Source organism: Ranitomeya imitator, chromosome 3 (assembly GCF_032444005.1).
Source record: "Ranitomeya imitator isolate aRanImi1 chromosome 3, aRanImi1.pri, whole genome shotgun sequence".
In the NCBI taxonomy this organism is placed as follows: Eukaryota; Metazoa; Chordata; class Amphibia; order Anura; family Dendrobatidae; genus Ranitomeya; species Ranitomeya imitator.
The window spans coordinates 137108339-137131984 of NC_091284.1; the positions used below are offsets into that span (position 1 = coordinate 137108339).

Here is a 23646-nt window from a genome sequence, read left to right on the forward strand (position 1 = left end):
TAGCTTGAAATGACAGAATTCCTGTATTTAAAAGCTGATGTTAAAAATGCATTGCATACGCATGTCCTATGGATTCTATGTGAGAAAAATCCTATTGTACTTGCATGACTCTCACCCTACTTTTCGGGAACAAAATCGGACCGTTTTTTTTTTTGTCAGATTATGTGGTACACTTTGGAGCATCGGCCCTTCCATTCCATCTTCATTCTGCCCTGTTCCCATTATTCTAGTACAATGGAATCTGGGTATCAGTTTGTCTCTGTCTACAATGGGATGTTATGACATGTACGTTCCACTCAATTGTTCCAGTCTTTTACCATATATCTGGTCATACACCAGACTATTGCTGCCAGTCAAACACTCGCTCTGCTGACAATCTCATATGTATGGCCAACTATAAGCCAAAAGCCTGGGAAATATTTGCCAGAATGCAATGCACATGCCATAATGTCTCTCTACCGTCCACTGTAGATATAGACAAAATTAAACCCTGATCAAATTGTACCAGAACACTGCTCTATGTGCACTTGTGCAGGAGAAGAGCTTTTTTCTGAGCAGTGCAAGCATGAAAAGGTTTATGAATGATCAGTGGGATATCCGGACCCAGACCTCGGCTAATCCGCTGGCCCTTATAAATATTAAAAAACATAGTATAGGTATAGGAAATATGTCACTAGGATCAACCCTCCGTCTATATGAGCATGTAGGTTAAAGGAAGCTGAATAAAGTGATACCATGATATTCATAACTCAGTGTCTTACTCCTGAGAAATCCAAGTTTTCGTATATGTAAATGAGCTGTTCAGGGCCCGATACTGATCTTCCTCAGAATCTGCCTCCAAAGATTATTTTTTTAAAAAGGAGGTGTTACCATTGTGAGACATGGAGATCAGGAGAGCAGACTGTCAGTCATTACATGTCTCACGCTGGTATGTCCTCCTTTCATGTAAAAGAAGGAGGATTGATTATACTTACATTCCCTTGAAGGTGATCCGAAATACAGTCATTTACAAAAATCTCTAGAGGCAGATTCTCAGAGTTATTGATGTCCGGCCCATAGATCTTAACAGCTCATTTAAAAATATGAAAAACGTGAATTTCTCTGGAATAAGATGTCAGATCACAGTTCTCAAGGTAACATATTATTCAGCTTCCTATGACCTACATTTCCATGTAAATTTCAAAAAACTGACCGTCACATCCAAACATAGACTAAGTGTGAACAGGTGCTGAACCTAGAGTCACCAACTCATATATAGTCAAATAAAGAAGGCAGCACAGTGCGGCGCTAAAACATGCAAACATGAAAATTGAACTGCATTACTGCACTAGAAATATGAAAAAATGAGAGCGTTTAGCGCATAAATTGGCCAATTCATGTGTATCTGGTAGCCACATTAGGGCATCTCTCTTATACCAGGTCCTACACTTTCCTTTCCTCACTGAGAATAAACGTCTTCATCTGAATGGGTACATGTGAAACCTCTTCTTAGACTAAATTTCTCTCTCTCTGTGGAGGGGTAATGGACCTACTGCGATTAAAACACCTGTGGCTAAGAGGCGGAGGGCTCAGTCACAAGGCTAATGAATATAAATTTAAAAAAACTGACCGTCACATCCAAACATAGGCTAACTGTGAACAGGTGCTGAACCTAGAGTCACCAACACATATACAGTCAAATAAATAATGCAGCACACTGCGGCGCTAAAACATGCAAACATGAAAATTGAACTGCATTACTGCACTAGAAATATGAAAAAATTTGAGCATTTAGCGCATAAATTGGCCAATTCATGTGTACCTGGTAGCCACATTAGGGCATCTCCCGTATACCAGGTCCTAGACTTTCCTTTTCTCGCTGAGAATAAATAAGGCAGTGTGCTGCCTTATTTATTTGACTACATTTCCATGTAGACTCCTTAGGAGGGTTGATCCTACTGACAGATTCCCTTTAAAGCGTAACCACTGACCGGCGTACAAAGGTCACATCTTAAACCGCTGCATTCTCTATACATGGACTGGCATATACTCATGCAGTACGGTGCACACTGTGTGGTAAAATCCTTGTAATGTTGTAACACTCAGAATCGTGGTCTTTTCATTTTAACTATATTTTAGCAGCTATAGATTACAAAATATAGCACCATTAATAATTACTATATAAAATATTATCTACTATTTCCTACATATTCTAGTACCAGCTGAGGGTATATGATGCTTATTTGACTGATTTTCTGTGTGGTTCTTTTTGTGTCTATTCGCTTTATCTGCAGTGTCCTTCTTGAATGTATTTTTTTCTTCGTTGTTCTAAACCCAGTATTACATTTACTATTTACAGTATGATAGTAAGTGTACCAAAAAAAATTCCTATAGACTGAACTTTGCCAAGAGGCACATACGCCCGAGCCTCACCCTGTTTCACCTTGAACTCTTTAATAGTGGGCAGATACCTGAAGCTGAAGGCACATTTTCATGGTCCTAATTTTTAGCTTTATGCATCGAGGACACAGTACTTGACTGGATAATTTGAAGTACAGAACATAAATTGTCTTTAACGGAGCAGATATATTTTTATGGATTGCTGTCAATTTGTGTGTGATTGCCCATATGACAGCATTCATTACATTCGTTTTGAGAAATGGCAATATAATTCAATTGGTGACATGGTATAACACGTCCTTTGACTTGTAAACCAAAGTGATATACTAGTGGTAAATAATAGAGTTGAGCGACCTTGACCTTTTTAGAGTCGAGCCGGGTTTCGCGAAACCCGACTATCTCAAAAGTCGGGTCGAGTGAAATCGGCCGATTATGGCGAAAAGTCGGGATCGACCGAAACACGAAACCCAATGCAAGTCAATGGGGCAGCATAGTCGGCAGTGAGTGGGGGCCAGGAAAACACCTAGAGTGCCCATTTTAATGTCAAAACCATCCATTCTTCTTAATGAAGCTTGTCAAGCGTAATTTACCTTATAATAATTGGAAGGCATTTGAAATTGGGGGTCATTTGGCTAAAGTTGTGTGGGGTAGGGCTGGTTCAAGTAATTAGTGGGCCCAGGAAATCTGGACCACGTCACGGCAGTGGAGCAGGGAGAGGTAAGTATTTCAACTTTGCAAGTGCTGTGATCCTGAGCAAGCAGGGGGGGCCCACTTGTTGGCATTGGCACTGGCACAGGGCCCCTCAAAGTACAGCGGTGTGTTTGCACGGCGGGGGCACCTCCCACCGGCAGCAACACTTTTGCGTACTATGAGAGGCCCTGTGCCAGTGACGTCGCCAACTAGTATTCCTCCCCCCACCTGATGAAGGAACCTGCACTTTCATCTGCACCTTCCTCTTTGTCCCCGTGTAATGTGGTATGGTATGCGGGAAGAGCAACCTGACTTTCAGCAGGGTCACAATGTTGTTGTGTAGCATGCACGGGGAATGTTGCGTTATGGGTCAATGTACCAGCAGACTCATCTATCACTGGCTGGGCAATGGGCACGATGAAGTGGAAACACAGATATAGGCCCAAAGAATAAAGTGGGCTAAATGCAGTTCAAAATTGGTAACACAGGAATAACTAGGGGGCATTGCAGTGGAGGACAACTGGAATGAGAGGCTGACACAGAGAGTAGGGCCAAATCAGTAAGTAGTCGAAATGCAGTTCAAAATTGGCAACCGTAGTAAACAGGCGGCACAGCTTTGTTCAGTGGAGGAGAACAGCAAGGAGTGGCAGACACCGATAGTAGGCCCCAACCCAACTAGTAGGCCAAATGCAGTCTAACATTAACAACTACTTAACGAGAGCCTGAAAATGGAATTTCAGGACAGGAAACCAGGAGAACAGCAAGGAGTGGCAGACACCGATAGTAGGCCCCAAACCAACTAGTACGCCAAATGCAGTTGTTCCATTTAACCACAATTTAATGAGAGCCTGAAGATAGAAGCTCAGGAAAGGCAACCTGGGGAACACCTTGGAGTGTAACACACCCTCTCTCTACACCCCATACCCAATTTGAAGGCCTAATGCAGTGTAGTTTCCAAGAACTACTAAACGAGAGCCGGAAGATCGAAGCTCAGGAAAGGCAACCTGGAGAACACCTTGGAGTGGAACACACCATCTCTCTACACCCCATACCCAATTTGAAGGCCTAATGCAGCGTAGTTTCCAACAACTACTAAACGAGAGCCGGAAGATCGAAGCTCAGGAAAGGCAACCTGGGGAACACCTTGGAGTGTAACAAACCCTCTCTCTACACCCCATACCCAATTTGTAGGCCTAATGCAGCGTAGTTTCCGACAACTACTAAACGAGAGCATGAAGATCGAAGCTCAGGAAAGGCAACCTGGGGAACACCTTGGAGTGTAACACACCCTCTCTCTACACCCCACACCCAATTTGAAGGCCTAATGCAGTGTAGTTTCCAAGAACTACTAAACGAGAGCCGGAAGATCGAAGCTCAGGAAAGGCAACCTGGGGAACACCTTGGAGTGTAACACACCCTCTCTCTACACCCCATACCCAATTTGAAGGCCTAATGCAGCGTAGTTTCCAACAACTACTAAACGAGAGCCGGAAGATCGAAGCTCAGGAAAGGCAACCTGGGGAACACCTTGGAGTGTAACACACCCTCTCTCTACACCCCATACCCAATTTGAAGGCCTAATGCAGTGTAGTTTCCAAGAACTACTAAACGAGAGCCGGAAGATCGAAGCTCAGGAAAGACAACCTGGGGAACACCTTGAAGTGTAACACAACGTCTCTCTACACCACGGAAGGGCTGATTCTTAGGAAGGAAGGCTGTTGGAAATAAGCATTGCGCGTCCGAGGGTGATTATATTCTTATTAGGTATATACTCACCCTCGGACGCGCCCTGCTTCTTTATTTGGAATGAATGTTTATTTGCAATGTGGTGTTGACTTTCTCTATTATTTTGGTAATTAATGATTTTATTATTTTCATTGTTTTGCATCTTCTCGGCAATAATATAAAGAAGACGCGACAGGACAACACTCGGTGGATGCCATATCTGTGTTTTCAATTTAAAAAACCTTTCAGTTAAATACTTGCAGGATAAAGTAATTGTAGCTGGTGGCCATTTTTAGTACTGTACCAGATTTTAGTTGTGTGTTTGTTTTTAATGTTAAAATGTCTGCATTTGATATCTCACCAGTATTTTCTTTTTTATAAGCAAAATACTTTTTTTTTTATTTTATGATGTTGGTTCAAGGGGAACACGGGCAGCAGTAGACAGGTCAGTGGAGGCCTAGTGGAAGGAGGGACCGCAGACAGGCTTCGAAGCCCTAACATAATAAATTGGGCTGCCTGTAGGCAATTTAAAATTGGTTCCAGGGGAACACGGGCAGCAGTAGACAGGTAAGTGGAGGCCTAGTGGAAGGAGGGACCGCAGACAGGCTTCGAAGGCCTAACATAATAAAATGGGCTGGCTGTAGGCAATTTAAAATTGGTTCCAGGGGAACACGGGCAGCAGTAGACAGGTCAGTGGAGGCCTAGTGGAAGGAGGGACCGCAGACAGGCTTCGAAGGCCTAACATAATAAATTGGGCTGCCTGTAGGCAATTTAAAATTGGTTCCAGGGGAACACGGGCAGCAGTAGACAGGTAAGTGGAGGCCTAGTGGAAGGAGGGACCGCAGACAGGCTTCGAAGGCCTAACGTAATAAAATGGGCTGGCTGTAGGCAATTTACAATTGGTTCCATGGGAACACGGGCAGCAGTAGACAGGTCAGTGGAGGCCTAGTGGAAGGAGTGACGGCAGACAGGCATCAAAGGCCTAACATCATAACATTGGGCTGTTGGCAATTTAAAATTGGTTCCAGGGGTACACGGGCAACAGTGGTCTGGTCAGTGGAAGTCTAGTGGAAGGAGTGACGGCAGACAGGCATCAAAGGCCTAACATAATAACATTTGGCTGTTGGCAATTTAAAATTGGTTCCAGGGGTACACGGGCAACAGTGGTCTGGTCAGTGGAAGTCTAGTGGAAGGAGTGACGGCAGACAGGCTAAGAAGGCCTAACATAACAAAATTGGGCTGGCTGTAGGCAAGTTTAAATTGGTTCCAGGGGAACACGGCCAGCAGTGGCCTGGTCAGTGTAGTAGTTGTAGAAAGAACGGACCGCAGACAGGCTTCGAAGGCCAAACATAACAAAAATGTCAAAACAATGGTATTGTCAGTGCCAGGCATTGAAGGATGTCAGCGCATAGACTAAACATTGGTGAAGCTGTGAGAGATAATTTTGCTAGTGGTAGAGCACTGTTTGAGCTGGGGGGGGGAACTGTCTTGTGGCCGGCGGTACAGGCCCAGGGCCCCTCATATTACAATGGTGTGTCTGACGTTGGGTGCGCACCACCACCACCAGAGACACTTTATTGTACTATGAGGGACCCAGTGGCAGTGCCGTTGACCAAAAGCGGGCACACCCACCTCTTCAGACAAACAGCACTCTCACGGGTGCTGGCGCAAAGTGGCGATACCACGGCCCCGTGTGGGGAGTTTGGCCATTTTGTTAGGAGTAAACATGTCGTATGCTGGACAATCAGGTGCAGAAAATTACGAGATTGGAAAAGTCATTCAGAAGAGTCCACAGGCAAGACCTTTTCATAGGAAAGTTAGGTGTCAGCCGGGCAAGGTGGGGCAAAAGATTTCGAAATCCAGTTGTGGTTCATTTTAATGAAGGTTAGATCATCTACATTTTGGGTAGCCAGACGAGTCCTTTTTTCAGTTAGTATTGAACCTGCAGCACTGAATACTCTTTCTGATAGGACACTAGCTGCCGGGCAAGCAAGCTCCTGCAATGCATATTCTGCCAATTCTGGCCAGGTGTCTAATTTGGATGCCCAGTAATCAAATGGGAATGACGGTTGAGGGAGAACATCGATAAGGGATGAAAAATAGTTTGTAACCATACTGGACAAATGTTGTCTCCTGTCACTTTGAATTGATGCTGCAGTACCTGTCCTGTCTGCGGTCATAGCAAAATCACTCCACAACCTGGTCAGAAAACCCCTCTGGCCAACGCCACTTCTGATTTCTGCCCCTCTAACACCTCTGGTCTGCTGGTCCCTGGAGCTCGTGTAAGAACGATCACGGGCGCTGTGTGCAGGGAATGCCAGAAGCAAACGGTCAACAAGAGTTGATTGTTTTGTTGCTAATATTAGTTCCAAGTTCTCATGTGGCATAATATTTTGCAATTTGCCTTTATAGCGAGGATCAAGGAGGCAGGCCAACCAGTAATCGTCATCGTTCATCATTTTTGTAATGCGTGTGTCCCTTTTGAGGATACGCAAGGCATAATCCGCCATGTGGGCCAAAGTTCCAGTTGTCAAATCTGCGGTTGTGCTTGGTTGAGGGGCAGTTGCAGGCAAATCTACGTCACTTGTGTCCCTCAAAAAACCAGAACCCGCCCTTGCCACGCCACCAATTTCCAATGACCCCGGGAAAGCTTCCTCATTAAAAATATACCCATCCCCATCATCCTCCTCATCCTCCACCTCCTCTTCGCCCGCTACCTCGTCCTGTACACTGCCCTGACCAGACAATGGCTGACTGTCATCAAGGCTTTCCTCTTCCTCTGGTGCAGACGCCTGATCCTTTATGTGCGTCAAACTTTGCATCAGCAGACGCATTAGGGGGATGCTCATGCTTATTATGGCGTTGTCTGCACTAACCAGCCGTGTGCATTCCTCAAAACACTGAAGGACTTGACACATGTCTTGAATCTTCGACCACTGCACACCTGACAACTCCATGTCTGCCATCCTACTGCCTGCCCGTGTATGTGTATCCTCCCACAAAAACATAACAGCCCGCCTCTGTTCGCACAGTCTCTGAAGCATGTGCAGTGTTGAGTTCCACCTTGTAACAACGTCTATGATTAGGCGATGCTGGGGAAGGTTCAAAGAACGCTGATAGGTCTGCATACGGCTGGAGTGTACAGGCGAACGGCGGATATGTGCGCAAAGTCCACGCACTTTGAGGAGCAGGTCGGATAACCCCGGATAACTTTTCAGGAAGCACTGCACCACCAGGTTTAAGGTGTGAGCCAGGCAAGGAATGTGTTTCAGTTGGGAAAGGGAGATGGCAGCCATGAAATTCCTTCCGTTATCACTCACTACCTTGCCTGCCTCAAGATCTACAGTGCCCAGCCACGACTGCGTTTCTTGCTGCAAGAACTCGGACAGAACTTCCGCGGTGTGTCTGTTGTCGCCCAAACACTTCATAGCCAATACAGCCTGCTGACGTTTGCCAGTAGCTGCCCCATAATGGGAGACCTGGTGTGCAACAGTGGCAGCTGCGGATGGAGTGGTTGTGCGACTGCGGTCTGTGGACGAGCTCTCGCTTCTGCAGGAGGACGAGGAGGAGGAGGAGGAGGAGGGGGTGCGAAAGGCTACAGCCAACTGTTTCCTAGACCGTGGGCTAGGCAGAACTGTCCCAAACTTGCTGTCCCCTGTGGACCCTGAATCCACCACATTTACCCAGTGTGCCGTGATGGACACGTAACGTCCCTGGCCATGCCTACTGGTCCATGCATCTGTTGTCAGGTGCACCTTTGTGCTCACAGATTGCCTGAGTGCATGGACGATGCGCTCTTTAACATGCTGGTGGAGGGCTGGGATGGCTTTTCTGGAAAAAAAGTGTCGACTGGGTAGCTCGTAGCGTGGTACAGCGTAGTCCATCAGGTCTTTGAAAGCTTCGCTTTCAACTAACCGGTAGGGCATCATCTCTAACGAGATTAGTCTAGCTATGTGGGCGTTCAAACCCTGTGTACGCGGATGCGAGGCTAAGTACTTCCTTTTTCTAACCATAGTCTCATGTAGGGTGAGCTGGACTGGAGAGCTGGAGATCGTGGAACTAGCGGGGGTGCCGGTGGACATGGCAGACTGAGAGACGGTGGGAGATGGTATTGTTGCCGCCGGTGCCCTAGATGCAGTGTTTCCTACTACGAAACTGGAGATTCCCTGACCCTGACTGCTTTGGCCTGGCAAAGAAACCTGCACAGATACTGCAGGTGGTGCAGAAAATGGTGGCCCTACACTGCCGGAAGGGATGTTGCTTTGATGAGTAGCTTCATTGGCCGAGGGTGCTACAACCTTAAGGGACGTTTGGTAGTTAGTCCAAGCTTGCAAATGCATGGTGGTTAAATGTCTATGCATGCAACTTGTATTGAGACTTTTCAGATTCTGCCCTCTGCTTAAGGTAGTTGAACATTTTTGACAGATTACTTTGTGCTGATCAATTGGATGTTGTTTAAAAAAATGCCAGACTGCACTCTTTCTAGCATCGGATACCTTTTCAGGCATTGCAGACTGAGCTTTAACCGGATGGCCACGCTGTCCTCCAACAGGTTTTGACTTTGCCACGCGTTTTGGCCAAGATACGGGCCCGGCAGATGGAACCTGTTGCGATGTTGATGCCTGCTGTGGCCCCTCCTCCTCCGCTTCAGAACTGCTGCCGCCTGCACCCTGTTCCCCCAATGGCTGCCAATCGGGGTCAAGAACTGGGTCATCTATTACCTCTTCTTGTAGCTCGTGTGCAACTTCGTCTGTGTCACCGTGTCGGTCGGTGGTATAGCGTTCGTGATGGGGCAACATAGTCTCATCAGGGTCTGATTCTTGATCAGCACCCTGCGAGGGCAATGTTGTGGTCTGAGTCAAAGGACCAGCATAGTAGTCTGGCTGTGGCTGTGCATCAGTGCACTCCATGTCAGATTCAACTTGTAATGGGCATGGACTGTTAACTGCTTCACTTTCTAAGTCAGGGACGGTATGTGTAAAGAGCTCCATGGAGTAACCCGTTGTGTCGCCTGCTGCATTCTTCTCTGGTGTTGTTTTTGCTGAAGAGGACAAGGAAGCGACTTGTCCCTGACCGTGAACATCCACTAACGACGCGCTGCTTTTACTTTTACCAGTTTCACGAGAGGAGGCAAAAGAGCTAGAGGCTGAGTCAGCAAGATAAGCCAAAACTTGCTCTTGATGCTCCGGCTTTAAAAGCGGTTTTCCTACTCCCAGAAAAGGGAGGGTTCGAGGCCTTGTGTAGCCAGACGACGAACCTGGCTCCACAGCTCCAGACTTAGGTGCAATATTTTTTTTCCCACGACCACCTGATGCTCCACCACTACCACTACCCTCATTACCAGCTGACAATGAACGCCGCCGGCCACGACCTCTTCCACCAGACTTCCTCATTGTTTTAAAAACGTTACCAAACGAACGGTATTTGTTGCTGTCACACAACTTACACGGTGAGCTATAACTTCAGTATGATTTAGCTACCCCTTTATAGGTGGGTGAGACCACAATGAAAATCAGCCACAATGTTACACACTCTGTTGTTGTTGGCAACAAATGAGATGGCACACACGCAGGACTGTCACTGAAGCGCAAATGTAAATATTTATCTCCCACTGATTTGTGTTTGTTTTTTTTAAAAGGGAGACTTCAGAAAAAAAAAAATTAAAAAAAAATTATTTTTTAGAGAAGAATTTATAAAACAAATAAAATGAAATGATTGTTTCAGGGAGAATTTAGGAAAAAAAAAAAAAAAAAAGGCTTTGTAGGGCCCACTGAGTGAGAGAGGACGCACACAGGAGTCAGGAGTGGCACACAAGCCCAGAGGCCAATATTAATCTCCCACCGATTGATTTAGTTATTTTTTTTGGTAGATTTTGGAACCCAAATCAAGCAAAAAAATTAATAGGCTTTCTATGGCCCACAATTGGGGAGAGAGAGAGAGAGATGGCACACCCAGGAGTCAAGACTGGCACACAAGCAGAAGGGGCAATATGAATCTCCCACAGATTTTTTTTTTTTTTTTTTTTTTTTCAGGGAGACTTGAGAGAAAAAAAAATACAAAAAAAATGATTTTTTTCAGGAATAATTTAGAAACCAAAGAAAATAAAATGATTGTTTCAGGGAGAATTTAGAAAACAAATAAAACAAAAAATAGGCTTTCTAGGGCCCACTGAGTGACAGATGACGCACACAGGAGTCAGGAGTGGCACACAAGCCCAGAGGCCAATATTAATCTCCCACTGATTGATTTAGTGATTTTTTTTGGTAGATTTTGGAACCCAAATCAAGCAAAAAAATTAATAGGCTTTCTATGGCCCACTATTTGTGAGAGAGATGGCACGCTGAGGACTGGCACACAAGCCCAGAGGCCAATATTAATCTCCCACTTTTTTTTTTTTCCAGGGAAAATTTATAAACCCAATAAAATAATAAAAAAATAGGCTTTCTATGGCCCACTATCTGAGAGAGAGAGAGATGGCACGCTTAGGACTGGCACACAAGCCCAAAGGCCAATATTAATCTCCCACTGATTGATTTAATGATTTTTTCAGGTAGAATTTAGAACCCAAATCAAGCAAAAAAATTAATAGGCTTTCTATGGCCCACTGAGTGAGAGATGGCACACACAGGAGTAAGGAGTGGTACACAAGCCCTGAGGCCAATATTTTTCTCCCACTGATTGATTGATTGATTTTTTCAGGTAGAATTATGAACCCAAATCAACCAAAAAAATAAATAGGCTTTCTATGGCCCACTATTTGTAAGAGAGACGGCACGCTCAGGACTGGCACACAAGCCCAGAGGCCAATGTTAACCCCTTCATGACCGGGGGATTTTTCATTTTTCCGTGTTCGTTTTTCACTCCCCTCCTTCCCAGAGCCATAACTTTTTTATTTTTCCGTCAATTTGGCCATGTGAGGGCTTATTTTTTGCGGGACGAGTTGTACTTTTGAACGACATCATTGGTTTTAGCATGTCGTGTACTAGAAAACGGGAAAAAAATTCCAAGTGCGGTGAAATTGCAAAAAAAGTGCAATCCCACATTGGTTTTTTGTTTGGCTTTTTTGCTAGGTTCACTAAATGCTAAAACTGACCTGCCATTATGATTCTCCAGGTCATTACGAGTTCATAGACACCAAACATGACTAGGTTATTTTTTATCTAAGTGGTGAAAAAAAATTCCAAACTTTGCTAAAAAAAAAAAAAAAAAAAAAAAAATTGCGCCATTTTCCGATACTCGTAGCGTCTCCATTTTTCGTGCTCTGGGGTCGGTTGAGGGCTTATTTTTTGCGTGCCGAGATGACGTTTTTAATGATAGCATTTCGGTGCAGATACGTTCTTTTGATCGCCCGTTATTGCATTTTAATGCAATGTCGCGGCGACCAAAAAAACGTAATTCTGGCGTTTCGAGTTTTTTTCCCGCTACGCTGTTTAGCGATCAGGTTAATACTTTTTTTTATTTGCTAGATCGGGCGATTCTGAGCGCGGCGATACCAAATATGCGTAGATTTGATATTTTTTTTATTGATTTATTTTGATTGGGGCGAAAGGGGGGTGATTTAAACTTTTATGTTTTTTTTATTTTTTTCACATTTTTTTAAACTTTTTTTTTTAACTTTTGCCATGCTTCAATAGCCTCCATGAGAGGCTAGAAGCAGGCACAACCCGATCAGCTCTGCTACATAGCAGCGATCTGCTGATCGCTGCTATGTAGCAGAATTGCACGTGTGCTGTGAGCGCCGACCACAGGGTGGCGCTCACAGCGACGGGCAATCAGTAACCATAGAGGTCTCAAGGACCTCTATGGTTACAATATACAAGCATCGCCGACCCCCGATCATGTGACGGGGGTCGGCGATGACGTCATTTCCGGCCGCCCGGCCGGAAGCGGTAGTTAAATGCCGCTGTCTGCGTTTGACAGCGGCATTTAACTAGTTAATAGGTGCGGGCAGATCGCGATTCTGCCCGCGCCTATTACGGGCACATGTCAGCTGTTCAAAACAGCTGACATGTCCCGGCTTTGGTGCGGGCTCACCGCGGAGCCCTGCATCAAAGCAGGGGAGCCGGCATCGGACGGTATAGTACGTCCGATGCCGGTAAGGGGTTAATCTCCCACTTTTTTTTTTTTTCCAGGGAAAATTTATAAACCCAATAAAATAATAAAAAAATAGGCTTTCTATGGCCCACTATCTGAGAGAGAGAGAGATGGCACGCTTAGGACTGGCACACAAGCCCAAAGGCCAATATTAATCTCCCACTGATTGATTTATTGATTTTTTCAGGTAGAATTTAGAACCCAAATCAAGCAAAAAAATTAATAGGCTTTCTATGGCCCACTGAGTGAGAGATGGCACACACAGGAGTAAGGAGTGGCACACAAGCCCTGAGGCCAATATTTTTCTCCCACTGATTGATGTTGTGATTTTTTCTGGTAGATTTTGGAACCCAAATCAAGCAAAAAAATAAATAGGCTTTCTATGGCCCACTGAGTGAGAGATGACACAGACAGAGATGGCACTCTAGCAGAAATGTCAATCTTAATCTCCTACAAAAAAAAAAAAAAAAAGTAATTGAAGGACAGTTCCTTTTTTATCTCCCTGCAGTAATCTCAGCCAGGTATGGCAGGCAGCAATAAGGAGTGGGCTGATGCACAAATTAAATAAAAAGTGTGGACAAACAAACAAGATAGCTGTGCAGAAAGGAAGGAACAAGAGGATTTGTGCTTTGAAAAAAGCAGTTGGTTTGCACAGCGGCGTACACACAGCAATGCAGCTAACAGGGAGCCTTCTAGGGCAGCCCAATGAGCTACAGCGCTGAGGAAAAAAAAAAAAAAAGGAGCTTCCACTGTCCCTGCACACCGAAGGTGGTGTTGGGCAGTGGAAATCGCTACAGCACAAGCGGTTTTGTGGTTAATGGACCCTGCCTAACGCTATCCCTGCTTCTGACGAAGCGGTAGCAACCTCTCCCTAAGCTCAGATCAGCAGCAGTAACATGGCGGTCGGCGGGAACTCCCCTTTATAGCCCCTGTGACGCCGCAGACAGCAAGCTAATCACTGTAATGCCCTTCTCTAAGATGGTGGGGAGCAGGACCTATGTCATCACGCTGCCCACACTCTGCGTTTACCTTCATTGGCTGAGAAATGGCGCTTTTCGCGTCATTGAAACGCGACTTTGGCGCGAAAGTCGCGTACCGCATGGCCGACCACGCACAGGGGTCGGATCGGGTTTCATGAAACTCGACTTCGCCAAAAGTCGGCGACTTTTGAAAATGTTCGACCCGTTTCGCTCAACCCTAGTAAATAACACTGCGCAACAAATTTCAGGGAAGTTCTTGTCCCCTAAGAAAATGTTATTGTATCTTATAGATTTTGATATTGCTGAACTTGAATATGTGCTCCAAAAGTCTGTACCACGTAAGGTTTTTAACCCCTTCATGACGGAGCTTTTTTAAATTTTTCGTTTTTCGCTTCCGTTCTTTCCAGAGCCATAACTTTTTTATTTTTTGCGGGATGAGTTTTACTTTTCAACGACACGATTGGCTTTATCATGTCGAAAATGGGGAAAAAAAATTCTAAGTGCGGTGAAATTGCAAAAAAAAAGTGTAATCCCACATTTGTTTTTGTTTGGCTTTTTTGCTAGGTTCAATAAATGCTAAAACTGACCTGCCATTATGATTCTCTGGGTCATAATTAGTTCATAGACACCAAACATGTCTAGGTTCTCTTTTATCTGAGTGGTGAAGAAAAATTCCAAATTTTGTTTTAATAAAAATAAAATAAAAAAATTGCGCAATTTTCCGACACCCGTAGCGTCTTCATTTTTCAGGATCTCGGGTTGGGTGAGGGCTTATTTTTTGTGTGTGTGTGTGCTGAGCTGACTTTTTTTAATGATATCAATTTCTTTAGATATGTTCTTTTGATTGCCCGTTATTGCATTTTAATGCAATGTCACGGCAACCAAAAAAACATAATTCTGGCATTTTGATTTTTTTTTTATCATTGCGCCGTTTAGTGATCAGGTTAATTCTTTTTTTTTTTTTTTTTTTTTTTTAGCTGATAGGTCGCGTGATTCTGAACGTGGCAATACCAAATGTATGTAGGTTTGATTTTTTTATTTTTATTTTGATTGGGGCGAAAGGGGGGGTGATTTGAACTTTTATTTTTTTTTAAATATTTTTAAACACTTCTTTTTTTTAACTTTTGGCATGCATCAATAGCCTTCATGGGAGACTGGAAGCTACCATAGCGCGATAACCTTTATGCAGCAGAATTACAGGCTTGCTATGAGCGCCGACCACAGGGTGGTGCTCATAGCAATCTGCCATCAATAACAATATTAAAATATTGTTTAAAAACAGTCAGTGAAATATTTTACCTCACAAAATGAATCCTCGGTGATCCCCTGCTGTAATGTTAGTATTGTCTTTTGATTCCTCCCCTGCCCAGGAGATGTAGTATGCTCTGTACATGGTCAGCTGAATGATTCACTGCGCCTGCGTGCAAATCGCATAATAAGTACTTGCATATGTGTAGATCAGTGATTTATGTTATTTCAGTGGAAAATTCAGAATATACTGTTTCAGAAAAAGTTCATATGAGTTTTTAGAATTATAACATTATAATGTTTCAGATCATTTCTCAAAAAACTTATGTGATAAGAAAGTCATTTCTGAAATCCGCATGGAAAAAAACTATCAGGAACACTCAAAATTGTACGAGGGACAAAATATTTGTAACACATTGTAATCCACATGGTGCTGCCAAGGTCCTTTCCCTGGGTCCTTTGGTTATAAAAAAAAAAAAGTGCATGGAGAGCGAGGGTTTAGATATGCACTAGCATTTCAATTTTTCTGATTCATTAGGCCACGTGTTCACATAGAGTATTTGGAGAGTTTTTTACCTCAGCATTAGTAAGCTAAAACCAGTAGTGGGGAAAAAATAGTGAAGTGGTGACGTGTTTCTATTTTACTTTTCCTCGGATTGTTCCACTCCTGGTTTTGGCTGAGGTAAAATACTCACCAAATGCTCAACGTGTGCACGTGGCCTTATATGAAGGGAAAAATAAAAATCATGTCGGTGCCTGATTAGTCCTGTAGCGGGCACCATCATCACCCCACAGCCTCCATTTTATATAATGGGGTTTCTGTCATTGTGCCAGGAAAAATAACACAGTATAAACTCTTCATTTGGGAAAATTATCAAAACCACATATCTCAGCTCTTTGAGCTTTCACTGTACATATTGGGGGGATATTGAAGTTAAAGTTTAGGGATATTTTACCATACATGACTTATCCTTTTATAGGCCATCAATGTTCCCCACTCATCAGCAGAACAATGGGCAGTGACTAGTGATGAGCGAATATACTCGTTACTCGAGATTTCCCGAGCACGCTCGGGTGTCCTCCAAGTATTTTTTAGTGCTCGGAGATTTAGTTTTCATCGCCGCAGCAGAATGATTTACATCTGTTAGCCAGCATAAGTACATGTGGGGGTTGCCTGGTTGCTAGGGTATCCCCACATGTACTTATACTGGCTAACAGATGTAAATCATTCAGCTGTGGCAATAAAAACTAAATTTCCGAGCACTAAAAAATACTCGGAGGACCCCCCCGAGCGTGTTCGGGAAATCTCGAGTAACGAGTATATTCGATCATCACTAGCAGAGACACTTTCTCTGTAGTACCTACCTCCCAGCCCAAACCCAACAGGCTTAGGCCGGTTTCACACGTCAGTAGCTCCGGTACGTGAGGTGACAGTTTCCTCACGTACCGGAGACACTGACTCACGTAGACACATTGAAATCAATGTGTCTCTGCACATGTCAGCGTGTTTTCACGGACCGTGTGTCCGTGTGCAAAACACGGAGACATGTCAGTGTTCGTGGGAGCGCACGGATTACACGGACCCATTAAAGTCAATGGGTCCGTGTAAAACACGTACCGCACACGGACAGCGTCCGTGTGCCGTGCAGGAGACAGCGCTACAGTAAGCGCTTTCCCCCCAGCGTGGTGCTGAAGCCGCCATTCATATCTTCTTTCCAGCTGCGTTCGCTGGAGAGAAGATATGAAAAATCCTTTTTTTATTTTTTGTTGTGTCTAAAATAAAGATCCCTGTTCCCTCCCCCCCCCCCCCTCAGCCCCTGTGCGCCCGCCCGCTGTTAATAAAATACTCACCCAGCTCCCTCGCAGCGTCCTCTCAGCGCCAGCTTCACCCTTAAGGGTGGAGCCGCATATTCATGACTGTAATGGGCGGCACCACGTGACCGCTCATACAGGAGAAGGTGCGGCGCGGAGAGGACGCTTCGAGGGAGCCGGGTGAGTATTTTAGTAACAGTGGGCGAGCGCACAGGGGGTGGGAGGGGGGTGGGGACAGGGATCTTTATTTTAAACACGAAAAAAAAAAAAGGATTTTTCATATCTTCTCTCTAGCGAACGCTGTTGGAGAGAAGATATGAATGGCGGCTTCAGCACCAGATGCAGGGGACAGCGCTTACTTGTAGCGCTGTCTCCTGCACGGTCTGTGTGGTACCCAGTTGGCACAGGGGCGGCACACTGCTGCCGCACGTGTGCCACACTGATGTTCACGGTAAGCACACGACACGGATAATTCCGGTACCGGAATTATCTGGACGTGTGAGACTGGCCTTATAGGCATATATGCGGCAGTCAGGATTGAGTCAGGAGATCCGTGATCGATCCGTGCATCACAATCCGCAATCTGACAGCGACACACAGATGTGTGAATCCGGCCTAAGCCCCATGTAATAAAATGAGTTCAGCCACATTACTGCAACTTTTTGACATGTCTGTGGAGTGATTTATATATTTGTACTGAAATTTATAGCACACATTACATCATTACATTATGTCTAGAAGAGCTATGATTTATTCTGCACTAAATTAGATTCCAAGTGCACGTTACAGTATTAGGCCGGCGTCACACTAGGCGTCAGACCATACGGTCCGTTTTTACGGCCGTAATACGCAGAAATGTTCCCAAAATAGTGATCCGTATGTCATCCGTAGGCAGGGTGTGGCAGCGTATTTTGCGCATGGCATCCTCTGTATGTAATCCGTATGGCATCCGTACTGCGAGATTTTCTCGCAGGCTTGCAAAACTGACATCTAATGGATTTATGGGCTCAAATGTTCGTTAAAACATATATACAGTATATATATATATATATATATATATATATATATATATATATATATATATATATATATATATATATATATATATACATATATATATATATATATATATATATACTGTATTTATATTTAATTATTTAATTCAGCGCTAGATAGTTTAAAAGCCGGTAATTCAATTGCCGGCTTTTGCCATCTCCTCCCTAAACCCGACATGATATGAGACATGGTTTACATACAGTAAACCATCTCATATCCCCATTTTTTTTTGCATATTCCACATTACTAATGTTAGTAGTGTGTTTGTGCAAAATTTGGGCGCTCTTGCTATTAAATTAAAGGGTTAAATGGCAGAAAAAATTGGCGTGGGCTCCCGCCCCCCGGCTAAAAACATCTGCCCCAGCGACCCCAGAAAAGGCACATCTGGAAGATGCACCTATTCTGGCACTTGGCCACTCTCTTCCCATTCCCGTGTAGCGGTGGGATATGGGGTAATGAAGGGTTAATGTCACCTTGCTATTGTAAGGTGACATGAAGCCAGATTAATAATGGAGAGGCGTCAATTATGACACCTATCCATTATTAATCCAATAGCATGAAATGGTTAAAAAAAACACACAATATTGCAAAGTATTTTAATGAAATAAACACACAGGTTGTTGTAATATTTTATTGCTCTCTCAATCCACCTGAAGACCCTCGACCTGTAACAAATTAAAAATAATAAACCAACAATATCTCATACCTTCCGTCGATATGTCCCACGATGTAAATCCATCTGAAGGGGTTAAGTTATTTTACAGGCAGGAGCTCTGCTATAATGCAGCTGTGTTCCTGCCTGTAAAACCCCAGCAAATGAATGGAAACTAGGTCATTGACCTGTAGTTACCTTCATTCGTGGTGAAGCGCCCTCTGCTGGTTGTCCTCATATGACCTCGAGCGTGGGAACTTTTCAGAATATTTTCCCAGGCTCGAGGTCATAATAGTAAGAATGCCTAAATTTTGCACATACACACTACTAACAGTAGTATGGAATATGCAAAAAAAAAAATGGGGATATGAGATGATTTACTGTATGTAAACCACGTCTCATATCATGTCGGGTTTAGGAAGGAGATAGCAAAAGCCGATAATTGAATTACCGGCTTTTAAGCTATCTAGCGCTGTATGAAATATTAATATATATACATATGTGTCTCAATGACATATATATATATATATATATATATATATATATATATATATATATATATATATATATATATATATATATATATACCTATTCTATGTGTACACATTTATTCTACCTATTCTATTGTAAGCTGTCAGTGTGATTTTACTGTACACTGCACTGAATTGCCGGCTTTTCTCTCTATCACCGCTGCGTATTTCTCGCAAGTCACACTGCTGGTCCGTGTGTAATCCGTATTTTTCTCGCCCCCATAGACTTTCATTGGCGTATTTTTTGCGCAATACGGTGACAAACGCAGCATGCTGCGATTTTCTACGGCCGTAGAAAGCAGTATAATACGGATGCAGAATATACGGCTTATAGGACCTGACCCATTGAGAATCATTGGGCCATGTGTAATGCGTGTTTTACAGATGTATTTTATGCGCTCATACGTCCGTAAAACTCGCTAGTGTGACGCCGGCCTCAGTCTCTTTGAGTAACGCATTACATAAGAAAGCCCAATATGCTAATAATTACACTTAAAATGAGGACTTCTCTATTCAATACAAAAAAGTTACTTTTACCTTGTCCTCTAGCAAAGTGGTAAGCTAAGAGGGCTCACGCATACGAGCGTATACATAGGAGGTGTGGGGCACAAGGACAGCACGCTGACTCATGTTATTCAATAGGGCTGTTCAGATGAACAATTTATTTATTTATTTTTTTCAGTCTGACAGTTCTTGCTAAAAATTCCAGCATACATTACTCTTTTCCGCATCTCTGATGAAGCTTACCCATTCAAGTCTATGGGTGCTTAAAAAATAATTGGATCTACTGTACATAGAAAATTTGTATGTCATCCGATTTTTACAAATTTGTTTTAGTCTAGGAAACTGTATTTGATCACGTACATTTTTATTGTAGATGTATTAAAATGGATCACACACAAACATCACACAGACATAAAAAAAACTGCACACAGATGAAAATTAGGTGGAATAAGACTCGTTTTTTTGGATGAAACTTGGATGATTATTCATATGCTCGTCTGCAGCCAGACTAAGGCCACGTTCATACAAGCAGATGTTTAGTTTAAGCTTTGGGCTCAGAATATTGCTATTGTTGGTTGGCTATGTTTGGGGATGCCATCTTGCCTGGATGTAAATCTTCCCCAGATAGCTTAGTGGCGGCATCTCTGACAGCTTAGTGGCGGCACCAGCGACATCTCTGACAGCTTAGTGGCGGCACCAGCAGCATCTCTGACAGTTTAGTGGCGGAACCAGCGGCATCTCCGACAACTTAGTGGCGGGACCAGCGGCATCTCTGACAGCTTAGTGGCGGGACCAGCGGCATCTCTGACAGCTTAGTGGCGGCATCTCTGACAGCTTATTGGCGGCATCTCTGACAGCTTAGTGGCGGCACCAGCGGCATATCTGACAGCTTAGTCGTGGCACCAGCAGCATGTCTGACAGCTTAGTTGCGGCACCAGCAGCACCTCCAACAGCATAGTCTATGGCATCTCAGATGATGGATCTCTACTAAAAGTATTTATACTCTATATCTTATTCTGTCCCAATGTAAGTCCTGTAAGAACTAAGAATACCAATATTTACCAGGGTACAACTGTATGCATAGCAGATGGCAGAATATCACGTTCAGAAACCCCCTGCCGGTATGTTGTATCTGTTTAGCAGTGTGTGGCTTGTGCAGACGTTCCCTTTAACAATCTGGCAGGCAGCAGACATGTTTGAATGAGGTTAGCATTTGCTCAAGTGGTTTCCAAGGTTACGGAAGAAGATGGGTTAGGGCATGCAGCGCCAATAGCAGAAGAGAGCAGGATTGTTAAACCTTCCTTTTTCTGTGTACACTTTCAAATTCCTTTTGTGCCGGAGGTAGGAAAACATCGGGAAGGTGAGCACACAGCCTTGCCTGTCTGTCTATCTATCTATCTATCTATCTATCTATCTATCTATCTATCTATCTATCTATGTCTCTGTGCCCTTTTTTCCTTCTTGCATTGTCTGCTTGTGTATGTTTTATATAAGATTAATCCCATAACTTGCTATTTTCTAAGTGGAAAATGTCATTTTCTATCATAAATCAGGTGGAGCAGATTTGCGGAGCAGTGTAGGACGTCCTATATTGCCGAGCTTCTATGCTTGGCATTGGTATAATTTAATTACTCTCTGAAGAGTGATGTTTATTTCCTCTTGGAAGTCATAAATGAGCGACGTTCATCATTTGTACAAATATGACTGAAAAAAGCTCTAAATAACTAATTTTCAGGTGCCTACATTATCATACTTGTTTTCTTTCTTTGCTGACTGATCGCTGCCTGTGGGAACGCACTGACCAGTCTCTGCCTTTAGATGGCGCTCTGGCTTGACACTGAGTATAGGGGGTGCTGGGCAGAAGTTTACCTGGTCACTAAAGGTCATACACCCCGACTAATGAACCATGTAATGTGTATGATGGTATCGCAGCTTGCCACCAATGGCAGGTGTCAGTGGGGATCAGGCCCATTGAAATTCAACATGCTTGACCTTTTGTTCTCAAAGAAAATAATCCACACCCAGAGGTGCCCCCCTCTCTATTGAGAACACACACACGATTACCTGAGTTGGGTGTGCATGTGCATGGAAGGGTCTTGATGATTTGTTTGGCCGATGCCTATTGACGCATGGCCACCTCAACTGTGGAGGTTCTCTACCTGTTTTTGTGATGCCGTACATTGTGCTACATGATGAATTTTGAGGCAAAGATGATGCATATGATTGTCTGGCTGATGAAATCTATGTTATAAGATTCTTTACATGGGACTTGGATCTCTTGAGTTACCCCGGAGCTGAACAATCCACCTTCCCAGCTCGCCTTGTTGGGATATGTAGTTCTGCAGCCTCTCTTAGAAAATGTACTAGATAGAAACAGTAGCTGGCTTCTGTGGCTTCTACAAGAACACATGGAAAATGATGATGCATCCGTCTCATTGCAATGGAGAGCGAGTGCAGACCTGTCAGCCGCTGAGCGGCAGCCGTCTGGAGGGGAGATGGCTTGTAAGGAAAACCAGACAACAAATTATACATAGCTGGATAATTGCACTGTTCTTGGCTTCATGTTTTCCTTACTTTGTGTACACCGATGAAACATGAGGTAATAGATCTGGAGTGGCGTTCATGTTCCTGTGCTGCTGCAGGCGCGGACTTACTAGTGTTGAATCCTGTAGGCCTCATCCACCTAGAAATATTCTGCCTGACCATAGTCGTATTACACCATAATATACAGCCATTCAGGTGCACGCACTGGTATAATATCTTGGAATTTTAAACTTTTCTCTTTATTGTTCAGTTATCTCAGTTTCAGCAAAACTACATCTGCCATAACGGCTCCCTACATGTTACTCACTTTTTTTTTTAGACATCTAAGCAAATCATAAAAGGAAAACATAACTGAAGGTGGCCATACACCTCATGAGTGTCTGCCAACTAAGGCGGGTTCAGATACTTATCTAATGTGTATAGGGGTCTTCTTGCTCCTACATTAGGATGAAAAAGTAGGATCAAGTATTTTGTACTTTTGGCTGAGCCGCCTGAGCATGAATATGGGAATCTCAAGTTCATGGCCGCCAAGCATTCACAAATCACAATAGTTGTGTGTGCAGTAAGGGCTGTATTGGTTGTTAACAGTGTTTCTGCAACCTAAAGGGGTTATTCAGACTCAATGCGGCCACGTGGTAGGAGATGTAAGACCACGCTCCTTGTATTTCCGCACATGCTGCTATTCTTTTTAGGCATGATGTCAAGGCAAACACGCTGTTTTGTCCTTTGCTTGACAATGTCTACACTTTGTGGTAGGACACAATGACCTCCCCGTCTTTCCTTAGTGTAAATTGTACTTTGTTTTGCTGCTTCTACATTTTGACGAGTTATTCCAGACTCGTGCATTATCTGCAGTGCCAGGACACCGGCTATGGGGACATAATAAGATACAAGAGCTTTCAACTTTTTTCTGTACACAAATATGATGGAGAAATAAAACCCTCATTTTAAATGTATTTATGTAGTGATATGAAATAATGAATTCATTATGTGTGAAATCAGTATTTTAGGTTTAGTGCTCATGTCCCTTGCTGATTTCTGTACACAGATATCCGGTGTCCTGGCACTTACTTACAGCCAAAGCTAACAAACAATTCTCTATACTCCTCCTCTTAGACCTGTCCTCTGCCTTCGACACAGTTGACCACTGCCTCCTACTACAGATCCTCTCTTCCTTTGGGGTCAAAGACCTTGCCCTATCTTGGATCTCCTCATACCTTGCCAACCGCACATGTAGCAATTCCTACTCCCATAGTACCTCTTCATCTCGCCCCCTCTCTGTTGGAGTCCCCCAAGGCTCTGTCCTAGGACCCTTACTCTTCTCAATCTATACACTCGGCCTGGGACAAATCATAATGTCCTTTGGCTTCCAGATGGTACGATGACACTCAGATCTACCTCTCTGGCCCAGATGTCACCTCTCTGCTCTCCA

At 43.9% G+C, this 23646-nt stretch overlaps 1 protein-coding gene across 11 annotated transcripts in view; it reads left to right on the plus strand.

Moving 5' to 3' along the window:
* Positions 1 to 23646, plus strand: part of MAP7D2 (MAP7 domain containing 2) — a 155587-nt gene that overhangs the window by 53470 nt on the left and 78471 nt on the right. For 2 of the 11 annotated variants that reach the window (XM_069761495.1, XM_069761499.1), the window contains exon 1: positions 20981 to 21030. The exons of 7 other annotated variants lie outside the window; for them this stretch is intronic. The gene's annotated coding sequence lies outside the window, so the exon portion shown is untranslated. Of the gene's footprint in view, positions 1 to 20979; positions 21031 to 23646 lie in introns of those variants that run through there. 2 more of the 11 variants (XM_069761504.1, XM_069761498.1) reach the window with 2 other exon arrangements.